At 48.4% G+C, this 11,524-nt stretch overlaps 1 long non-coding RNA gene across 3 annotated transcripts; it reads left to right on the top strand.

The window, feature by feature from the left end:
* Positions 1-9,106: 9,106 nt before the first annotated feature.
* On the top strand, positions 9,107-10,576 carry LOC147974466 (uncharacterized). Of its 3 annotated transcripts, XR_015600108.1 has the most exons (5): positions 9,222-9,395; positions 9,480-9,589; positions 9,699-9,862; positions 10,263-10,296; positions 10,423-10,560. It is a non-coding gene; the product is annotated as an uncharacterized LOC147974466 (long non-coding RNA). The 3 variants fall into 3 exon arrangements; XR_015600109.1 differs by adding an exon at positions 9,107-9,211 and having other exon boundaries at positions 9,347-9,395; positions 9,699-10,576; XR_015600107.1 differs by having other exon boundaries at positions 9,220-9,395; positions 9,699-10,576.
* Positions 10,577-11,524: the final 948 nt, after the last annotated feature.

Raw genomic sequence — 11,524 nt, 5'->3', positions numbered from 1 at the left:
CTAAGTCTCTGCGTAGGAGAACTTAGGCGAGTGCTGGACTGCAGCTAAGCCCCCGAGTGGGAGGTTTGCTCTCCACTCGGTAGGATTTTTTGAACTTAGGCGAGTGCTGACCGCAGCTAAGTCTCTGCGTAGGAGAACTTAGGCGAGTGCTGGACTGCAGCTAAGCCCCCGAGTGGGAGGTTTGCTCTCCACTCGGTAGGATTTTTTGAACTTAGGCGAGTGCTGACCGCAGCTAAGTCTCTGCGTAGGAGAACTTAGGCGAGTGCTGGACTGCAGCTAAGCCCCCGAGTGGGAGGTTTGCTCTCCACTCGGTAGGATTTTTTTAAACTTAGGCGAAACGGGTTCGCGGCTAAGTCGCCCACTGGGGGTTCTCATATGTAAACAGAAGTGATAGCAATCATTGGAACACTCTTGACTTTGATAAAAATGGACTGTGGAAGTTTCTCTTATTACATCTTTATGGGAAGGAACTTAAGTGTAAAAGGGGCGGAGTAGTTCCGCATTCCAAGCTCGCGGCTCGTCGATCTGGCGATCAACATTGTAGAGGTGATACGCTCCGTTGTGGAGGATTCTGGTGATGATGAAGGGGCCTTCCCAAGTAGGAGCAAGCTTGTGAGGTTTCTGTTGATCCACTCGGAGGACCAAATCTCCTTCTTGGAAGGCTCGACTCTTCACATGTCGGGCATGGAATCAACGCAAGTCTTGCTGATAAATGGTCGATCTGATCATGGCCATCTCTCTTTCTTCTTCCAGGAGGTCTACTGCATCTTGCCGAGCCTGTTCTGCTTCGTCTTCGGTGTAAAGCTCGACTCGGGGAGCGTTGTGAAGGAGATCACTTGGCAGAACGGCTTCGGCTCCATAAACAAGAAAGAATGGGGTTCTTCCAGTCGACCGGTTAGGGGTGGTCCTTAATCCCCACAAAACTGACGGAAGCTCGTCGACCCAGGCACCTGCTGCGTGCTTGAGATCACGCATTAGCCGAGGCTTTAGTCCTTTGAGGATCAGACCATTTGCCCTTTCAGCTTGTCCATTCGACTGGGGGTGGGCGACTGACGCATAGTCGACACGAGTGCCTTGAGAGGCGCAAAAGGCTCTGAACTGGTCTGAATCGAAGTTTGACCCATTGTCAGTGATGATGCTGTGAGGGACTCCATATCTGAACGTTAGTCCTCTGACGAAACTAATAGCAGTGCTAGCATCGAGGTTCTTGATGGGTTTAGCTTCAATCCACTTGGTAAACTTGTCGACTGCCACAAGCACATGGGTGAATCCGCTCCTGCCTGTTCTCAGAGGGCCGACCATATCCAGTCCCCAGACAGCGAAGGGCCAGACGAGTGGAATGGTCTTCAGGGCTGATGCGGGTTTGTGGGACATGTTGGAGTAGAACTGGCACCCCTCACACTTGTCAACTATCTCCTTTGCCATCTCATTCGCTCCTGGCCAGTAAAATCCCACTCGGTATGCTTTGGCCACAATGGTCCGGGAGGACGCATGGTGACCGCAGGTCCCCGAATGGATCTCATCAAGAATCATCTGACCTTCTTCCGGAGTTATGCACTTCTGACCGATTCCAGTCGCGCTTTCTCTGTACAACTGCCCCTTTATGACCGTGAAGGCCTTGGATCGGCGGACGATCCGTCGAGCCTCTTCCTCGTCCTCTGGGAGCTATTTCCTTAGGATATATGCGATGTATGGTATCGTCCAGTCGGGAGTAATGGCCAAGACTTCCATGATCAGGTCGACCACAGCAGGAACTTCGACTTCAGTCGGATCTGTAGCACTTTTCGGTTGTGGGGCTTCTTCTGTGAAAGGATCTTCCTGGACTGACGGCGAGCGGATGTGCTCCAAAAACACATTGCTGGGAATGGCTTCTCTCTTGGAGCCTATCTTTGCCAGATCATCGGCTGCTTGATTTTTGAGTCGGGGGATGTGATGAAGCTCTAACCCCTCGAATTTCTTTTCTAGCTTTCTCACTGCATTGCAATAACCAGTCATAGCTGGACTTCTGACGTCCCACTCCTTCATCACCTGATTAACCACCAAATCTGAGTCGCCATAGACCATGAGGCGACGGACGCCGAGTGAAATGGCCATGCGCAACCCATACAAAAGTGCTTCATACTCTGCTTCATTGTTGGAGGAATCGAAGTGAATCTGGAGAACATATCTGAGCTTATCTCCTCGGGGGGAGACTAGAACTACCCCAGCACCGGAACCATTCAGCATCTTAGATCCATCGAAGAACATGGTCCAGTGCTCCGAGTGAACTTGAGTCGGAAGCTGCTGTTCAATCCACTCGGCGACGAAATCTGCGATCGCTTGGGACTTAATAGCCTTCTTTGCTTCAAACCTGATATCTAAGGGAAGGAGTTCAATCGCCCACTTGGCCACTCGACCAGTTGCATCTCTGTTATGCAGTATCTCTGACAGTGGGGCGTCGCTGACGACTGTAATGGAGTGGTCAGAGAAGTAATGTGCAACCTTCTTCGTGGTCATGTAAATCCCATATACAAGCTTCTGGTAGTGAGGGTATCTTTGTTTTGAAGGAGTCAAAACTTCAGACAGATAATAGACTGGGCGCTGAACTCTGAAGGCCTTTCCTTCTTCTTCCCGCTCGACCGTGAGTACTGTACTGACAACTTGTCCTGTGGCTGCAATGTACAGCAGCAGAGGCTCTTTGCTGATTGGGGAAGCAAGCACCGGCTGGGTGGAAAGCAGAGCTTTGAGTTCTGCAAACGCTGCGTCAGCTTCTGGAGTCCACTCGAACTTGTCGGACTTCTTCATCAGTCGGTAGAGAGGCAATGCCTTTTCACCGAGGCGAGAAATGAATCGACTCAAAGCGGCCAAGCAACCTGTAAGCCTTTGGACATCGTGCACGCGCACAGGACGCTTCATCCGGAGTATGGTGCCAATTTTCTCAGGATTGGCGTCGATCCCTCGTTCGGAAACGAGAAAACCGAGTAACTTTCCGCCTGGAACTCCGAATGTGCATTTTGATGGATTGAGCTTGATATCATACCTCCTGAGGTTGGCAAAAGTTTCGGCAAGGTCAGCTTGCAGGTCGGAACCTTTGCATGACTTGACCACAATATCATCCATGTATGCCTCCACATTCCGACTGATTTGAGTGAGTAAACACTTCTGAATCATTCTCATGAACGTGGCTCCGGCGTTTTTGAGGCCGAACGGCATAGTGACATAACAGAAGCATCCGAATGGGGTGATGAAAGTTGTTTTGATTTCGTCGGGTCCATACAGACGGATCTGATGGTATCCGGAATAAGCATCTAGAAAAGACAATCTCTCGCACCCCGCAGTCGAGTCGACTATTTGGTCGATGCGAGGGAGAGGAAAATGATCTTTCGGGCAGGCCCAATTGATATGTTTGAAATCAATGCACATGCGAAGTGACTTGTCCTTCTTGGGGACCATGACGACATTGGCGAGCCACTCGGAGTGGTAAATTTCTCGGATGAACTCTGCTGCTAAGAGCCGAGCCACCTCCTCGCCAATGGCTTGCTTCTTCTGGACGGCGGACCGCCGAAGATGTTCCTTCATAGGCTTGAATTTTGGGTCGACCCGTAGACGGTGCTCAGCCAGCCCCCTAGGAACTCCAGGCATGTCGGAGGGTTTCCATGCGAAGATGTCCCAGTTCTCACGGAGGAGCTGGATGAGCGCTTCCTCCTATTTGGAGTCAAGCGTCGTTGAGATGTGAGTCGGGGCAGCATCGGGGTCGGTCGGGTGAACGTTGACTGTTTTTGTTTCACCGGACGACTGAAAAGCTGATTCTGAAGCAGGCTTCTTGGCTCGTAGCAACTCGCTTGGGTCGGCAGTCTTTTGGTACTCTTGCAGCTCGACCACTGCCATCTGAGCATCTGCAATCTTTGAGCCCTTCTGAAAGCACTCTTCCGCCTTCTTCCGATTGCCTGTGATAGTGATCACACCTTTGGAGCCAGGCATCTTCAGTTTGAGGTACACGTAACATGGCCGGGCCATGAAGCGTGCGTAAGCTGGCCTGCCCAAAATGGCGTGATAAGCACTTTGGAAGTCCACGACCTCGAATGTCAATTTTTCCTTGCGGTAATTCTTTGAATCACCGAACACCACATCAAGAGCGATCTGGCCGAGTGATTGGGCTTTCTTCCCAGGAATGACTCCATGGAAACTCATGTTACTGGTGCTGAGTCTGGACATCGGAATGCCCATTCCTTTCAATGTTTCAGCATATAGTATGTTCAGGCCACTACCTCCATCCATCAGGACTTTAGTCAGTCGAGTGCCTTCAACAATTGGGTCGACCACCAAAGCTTGCCTCCCAGGGGTGGCAATGTGCGTCGGGTGATCAGACTGGTCGAATGTGATGGCAGTCTGGGACCACTTCAGGTAACTAGGTGTTGCCGGGGCAACCATGTTCACCTCTCGGTTAATGACTTTCAGTCGACTTTTGCTTTCACATCGGCAAAAATCATCAGGGTGGAATTGACTTGGGGATATCCATCGTCACTGTCTTCCTTATCCTCGATTCTGTCCGACTCTTTTTCCTTGTCCTTGGACTGTTTTCCTTGGAACTGCTGGATCAGGAGCTGGCACTGTCGAGTGGTATGCTTTGGGTAAATGAAATTACCCTCTTCATCCTTCTTGGTGTGGATGTGACATGGCAGATCCAAAACATCGTTTCCATCTTGATCCTTGACTTTTTTGGGCTTCCAGGTGCCCTTGGGTTTTCCCTTGAAGCTTCCCTGGGCTACGGCCAGGGCCTCCCCAGGAGCGGCCGGCTCGGCCTTCCGCTTCTGCTTCCGACTGGAATTGCCTCCAGTTTCCTGGGCGACTGCTTTCTGCTTGCCACTCCGGAGTCGATCTTCATCTTCTCCGTTAGTATACTTGGTGGCAATCTCCATCATCCGATTCAGAGACATCTCTCCAGTTCGACCGAACTCCAGATTCAACTCTCTGTATTTAACACCTTCCTTGAAGGCACAAACCGCTTGATGGTCCGGCACGTTCTCAACCGAGTGATGCAGTGTGATCCACCTCTGGATGTATTCCCTCAGAGTTTCATTCGGCTTCTGCACGCAAGACCGCAGCTCGGTTAGGCCTGCGGGTCGCTTGCATGTTCCTTCAAAGGTTGTGATAAACACTCGGGAGAGGTCCTCCCAAGTGCAAATGCTGCTGGGTGCCAACTGATTTAGCCATGCTCTGGCCGAGCCCTCTAACATGAGAGGCAAATGCTTCATGGCCACCTCGTCATTGCCACCGCCAATCTGTACAGCCACTCGGTAATCTTCGAGCCAGGTGTCAGGCTTAGATTCACCGGTGAACTTGCCGATTCCAGTCGCCAACCTGAAATTGGGAGGTATCACTGCGGCTCTGATGGCTCGACTGAAACACTCTGGCCCTGAAGCGCGTACTCTGCTGCTGGCAGGAGCATCTCTGTTGTGGCCTTCTCGATGAGCTCTATTCCTATTAACCAAACCTTGAACGAGGATGGATCTCGCATCAAAGCCTGGGTCTCTGGGGTTGACTGGGATCCTCTGCCCAACACTATGAGGGCGTCTGTCATCTTGCCGTCGAGGCGCATATGACCCACTCCTCGGGGGAGGGGTTGGCACTCGACGTCGATCATCACGGTCGAATCGGTGATCATACTGCTCATTCCTCCTGTACTGATCATACTGGCCACCACGTCCCTCGCGCCTCGGGGGCGATCTCGGGCTGTGAGCTGACTCGACTGTATCTGTCGCGACAGACCGACTGTGGATCCTATTCCGCGACTGAGAGACAGCGGAATTCTGGTCTCCCGCCGCCCGGAGCAATGCTCTGATCTGTAACAAGCCCCTGCCAGCCTCCGACTGGGAGGGCTGAATCGATTCTGCTATACGGGCCGCGGCGGCCAGATTCTGAACTGGGGTTCGATATACCTGCGTCGGTGGGAAGAGCTGGCGTCGACTAGACTCGAGAGCCCGCTGACGCGCTTGCTCGTCGAGTGCTCACTGGAGATTCTCCAGTCGAGTGCGCTCGGCCAAGTTGGCCAAACACGCGTCCTCCAAGGCCCGGGCCTCGAGGGTCTCTCCGACGATAGGAGTGCGGAGTGCGTCCATGTTCCGGCGGCGAAGCTCCTCTCGCTGCAATGACGTGAGAGGTTCGGGGAGATATTCGTCGTGGGGATGCGACGGATCGCCCCTACCCGCGCCTCCGTCAGTGCGAGGGAAACCAGGGGGACTATGTGTTCCATCGACCGCCAGAACCTCAGCCGCTGGATCGCTGCTGTCGCACTCGGATGCGGTCTCCACGGAGCCAGTCGACAGATCGAACAGGCCGTAGAGGGATTCGACGGGCTTGATGGCCGCGACTTGCGGGGCTGCCAATTGGCGGGCCATGGCGTGCCTCACCCACCGCTGAAGTCTCGACCGACCGGAGCGCTTGCGCTGGTGGGAGACAGGGCGGGGAGACGATACGGGGGCCGACCCATATTGGGTCGACGGTTGCCGCAGGAGGACACCGCGAACGCATGCGCGGAAATGTGTCGCACCGCGGGCGGGGAGCGCGTCGATGTCGAGCGGCGCCTCCTGAAGCCAGGCAGAGTCGTCGATGATGAAGGTGAACGCGCCGAGACGGATCTCGCGGTCCTCCACCAAAACTCCGCAAGAAAATATGATCAAAGGGATCGAGAAAAATCACAACTTCTCCAACTAAGCGCTAAGATTCTTGCCCCAAGGTGGGCGCCAACTGTCATGGTTCTAACTCTGACAGTGATGTAGGGGGGTGAGTATGGAGAGGCGAGATCCTAGCTATGGGGAAGTTGTTACACGCGAGGTTTACGAGTTCAGACCCTTCTCGGAGGAAGTAATAGCCCTACGTCTCGGGGCCCGGAGGCGGTCGACTGGATTATGCGTGTATAGGTTACAGGGGTGCGAACCCTTCCTACTGAGGAGGGGGGTGGCTTATATAGAGTTCGCCGGCCCCCTCCTGCCCTCAGTAATGCAGGTTTTAAAGTACATTTAAGATTGGGCGTTACTGGTAACGCCTCTAATAAAGTGCTATAATGACCATGAAGACTACTTAACGGCTGACCGTTTGCCTACAGAGCGACTGCTGATCTCCTGGCGGTCAAGTGATAGCTTCTTGGTCGAGTGTCTTGAGCCCGTCGAGTGGGATGCCTTCAAGTCGATTGAAAGGTGATTTCTCCCAGGGGTGTCCTAGAGTAAGGCTCTTGGGTCAGGCCCGTGTCCCTACCCTAGGTACATGTCTTCATCAGATAATGCCCTTGTTATTACCTTTTCACTTTTACTTGATACTTTCTTAAGTATAATTGCAACCCAGTTCTTCAAACATAAAGTCTAAATTAGGTGTCACGTTATAGTTATCTTTATATACTCCAATTGCCGATCTGTTTATTGCATTGCCTTCAAAAGACTCACTAGGGATCGTGCGCTTTGTTTGATTTTCACTGCAGATGTCAATGAATGTGCGCAGAGTCCAGGCTCCTGCCATGGCTCTGCAACTTGCCACAACACAGTTGGAGGGTTCCATTGTTCATGCCCTTTTGTCACCAGTTTTGCTAAGGAAACAAACTCATGCGCCAATCGGTTTATAAGTCAGGTAAACCATGAGAAGTTAGCACCTTGCTTTATTATTCTTACAATCAACAATGCCTGCTTTAGATTCTGAAAAATGATCTTTGTTGTTTAGTCTGGTAAATATTTTGCGTTTTGGCGAGAGCAGCAGAGTTGTTTTTCTCTCCATTAGCTGGCACTAATGCCTAAGAGGCATGTCACTGTTATGCTCTGTCACGGCCAAAATTTGGTTTGTGCTTAAACATTGTCTGAGGCCACATTGTTGGTCCTATGGTTTTAGAAATGAAAAGTTGCAAGTGCAACTATCACCGGCAATCCACCAACAATAAAAAATTAGTTACGTACAAAAAGGAAAAATAATTATACATCTAACTATTATGTATGGATATACTTTTTCAGGAGTTGAGCAGGGCACAATCTGTGGCACGACCGCATTCTCCTACTCATTTGTCTCAAAGCAAAAGAAGCTCGCTGCCTTTGCCTGGAGAGAGCAGAAGTTTCTTTTATCTAATCCAAGATGATCTATTCATGATTAAAACAGCGAGGAAATCAGAAGTCGAGGTAATTTTCTTATTGATGCCACTGTGATGAGCTCTACTCTCTACTGTCGGCATAAAGTAGGACAACATTTTATTTGGAGGTTATATCACTTGTGAAATAATTTGTAGTGTTGTTTGGATTGCATCCTGTAAATGCCATTAAATATTCTTTCCCATCATGTTGGCCTATTTGAACTAATATTCTTGAGTCTCATCAACTCTGAATATGGTGTATGGTGTACTCACATCCCTGCCATTTGGGAACTAAATGAAATAGTTATTAGTCTTGGACTCTTGGTAGTGCTTAGGGCCTGAAATCAGATAAATTATATGGACCGAAGCGAACACAATGTATTTTAATGCAATTGTTCCTTTTACAGGCCAGTAAACAAAATCAAGATTAGAACGCAACGAATGGATCGGTTTATGGTTACAAGTGACAAAATTACCTACTATAATTCTTGCAATCACGGTGTTGCTACTCATTGTCATAGGACGCAGTAGAATCAAACACTCCTTCTGGTTTCCTCATTTAGTTTAGAAAGTACTCCCTCTGTAAACTTGTACACCTAAAACGTCTTATAAAAGTTTGCAGAGGGAGTAGTATTTATCTAAAGTTTATTTTTCCATTGAAATGTGCAATTTTACACATTCCAGTGCAAGGGCTGGATGTCCTTATAAAGCTTTTTAATGGGTTGAGGTAAGTGCGGGATGGATGAAATTGCTCAGTACCATCTAATCTGGCAATCTGGATTATGATCGGTTCAACTATTTTGTGGTTCCACTTCTACTAATTGAAGCCGGCGAGTTGGTGTATGCTTGAAGTGAGTCTGGTTCTTGCTTCAATTCCCCCTGTTTCACCTCCAGATCTACTCATCGGGAGATGGATTCCTTGCATTGAGAGGCTGGTAGGGGTGCTCGTTTAGCACATGATTTTTTTTTCTTACTTTTGATTCTTATAAGCCTTTTGGACTTAGGTGATCATTGGTACACGATGCAGGTGTGACGCTGTTGTTGATAATCATCCATACCTATGCTGGACGTGGACGAAGTACACACATGTACACGCAGCTTTTTTTTGATCCGTTGCATATCAAAGTATGAGTAGATATATCACAGTCCTCTGTAAATACCTACAGTTCTTTGCTTTGTGTGAAATTGACCTTTGGTAATTTGTGTTCACTTTTTACTTGTATGTGTGCGAATTTATAACCTGGATATTTTTCCTACTAGGCTTCATTCAGACGATGGACTGTCTTGCTCTACTTCGAAATCGAAACAGGTGAGTCGTGTCCTTTTTAGGATTGAACCAACTGAAGTGAAACCAAGATATAGTTTCTGCAGCACTTATGAGCAAATTGTACAGGGGAAAGACAGGCGGCTGCTGCAGAACAAGGGAAGGAGTAGCAGCTATCTGCTGTTTCAGTTGTTTATGTGCGCTGAAGATTGTTCGCACCCGTACCCTGAAGAAAGAAGGCAAAATAATCCATAACTATTTCTTGATAATAAAGTACATAGACATAGATATATAGCTCATTGGCTCCATCACGTTAGTTTGCTAAATAAGTTATATGGATCCTTGCAGACACAAGATAGATTCTAGATATACCTGGGATATGTTCATCCGGGTTCAGTTAATAAGTGCATTAGTCAACATTGTGGTGCAATGACAGAATCTGTTGTCCACAACTTCACCTGCCATATCCTTAAGGGTCTTGATTTCCTATAGAGCCAAAAAAGTATGCATAGGTAATGTTTCTTTTTCGTTGTTCGTTTTTTATCTGATAATGATTTTCCGTTCACTGCTTCCTTACTTTCTGAACCTAACCTTTTTGTTTTGTTTTTTGCGTTATCTCTTATTTTTTTTTTCTTATACAAATTCTCAGATTGCTTTGTTCTATTTAGACCATACAAATGGTTAAGAACTCATTATCTCTTATTTTTCTCTTATACAAATTGTCTGATTTCTTTGTCCTATTTAGACCATTCAAATGGTTAAGAACTCATTAAGTACTTTCCTTTTGTATGATGTAGATGCCAATAATTCGCTCTTCAGTTTTGTAGCGAAAATAGTACCCGAAGTTTATAGATCTTTATTCCTTCTTGTCGATGAGACGAGGACTGATTTCTACACATATATTTACTGCAGATCTGGAAATAGGTTTAAAGGAAAGATTTAGAAGGTGAAGGAGCTGATAAAGAGCATGCTAAATTCTCACTGTCTTAATCATTTTTGGTGTACAATGCAATTCATGTATAGGTTTGGTGCTTTGTGCTGACAAGAATTCTCTGATTGGCATCATTTGCAGTAACTGTGGTGATCCAGGACGCTTTCAAGATTACAAGTTCAGTAGTGGCAACTTGAACTTATGTAAGAATAAACAGGATGATTTTTCATTCTGAAGAGTTTCCTAACTGTTGACTTTAAGCCTTCATAGTTACATCGTGGGATTATGAATAAGATGGTGCTAATTATATTTTGAGTGAATTTCTGGTGTGTATTATTCAGACTAGCCCTTGAACTAAATAAAGAGAAGTCAAAGATAGCATGCAGTTGCAGGAGTTGGAATTTTGTTTCTGCTGCTCCTGTCTGTCTTTGAGAAGCACCGATGCACCACCAATATAATAAGTTGTTAAACGATTCAAGAGGACTATGAACCATGGATAAATGCAACAGCAAGGTTAGTATGCATAGGCATGCAGAGGAGGCGCGCCCTGGGCGCGCCCCTGCCCCTAGTACAACACAATAAGAGTGGCACAAAGGGCGAACGCTGGCGAGAGCCACGTCCTCGTTTTTACTATGTCGAGGTAAAAAAAATAAAGCCATTGGAAGTGGAAAAGCACATCGATCCCCACATCCCACCTCCCTTTCCTCCCCAAGCACACGACCTTTCCTCTGGTCGCTGTCACTCGCCTTTCTCTCCAGCGCTCTCTCTCTCTCTCTCATCCTCTCTCCACCTCTCGGCCGCCAGCCGATTCCGGCCGTTACCGGCTGTCTCCGGCCCCGCCTAACACTCCCTCGTGTTCTCCTCCACCGCTAATGTAGTAGCGCACTATGCTGTCTTGGACGCCGGCGCGGCCCCTCGACGGCAGTGATCTTCCCACCGCCGGGCTCCACAGCCTGCTCACCCTGCCCTACCCCAGGCTCCACTATAAGAAATATGTCAACTAGTGACCTTCTGTTAGTGACCCTGGAAGAAATAGTCATAGATCTATGACCATTTCAGACCAATTTGTCAAAAGCTGTTCAGGGGGCTCCAAACCCTAAACCATTGTGACCATTTTGGCCAGAAAGGTCGTAATTTCCTTACATGAAATGGTCGTAAAGCAAACATCGCTAGTCCGCTGCCTTATTTCTAGTTGTTAACGACCAATATAGATGGTCATAGCCTTGTAAATTGTGGTGGGTTG

This window comes from Triticum urartu, chromosome 4A (genome assembly GCF_056163025.1).
Source record: "Triticum urartu cultivar PI428250 chromosome 4A, HENAU_Tu73, whole genome shotgun sequence".
NCBI lineage: Eukaryota > Viridiplantae > Streptophyta > Magnoliopsida > Poales > Poaceae > Triticum > Triticum urartu.
Note: the sequence above shows the minus strand (reverse complement) of the source record. Positions and strands in the feature narration are given on the sequence as shown.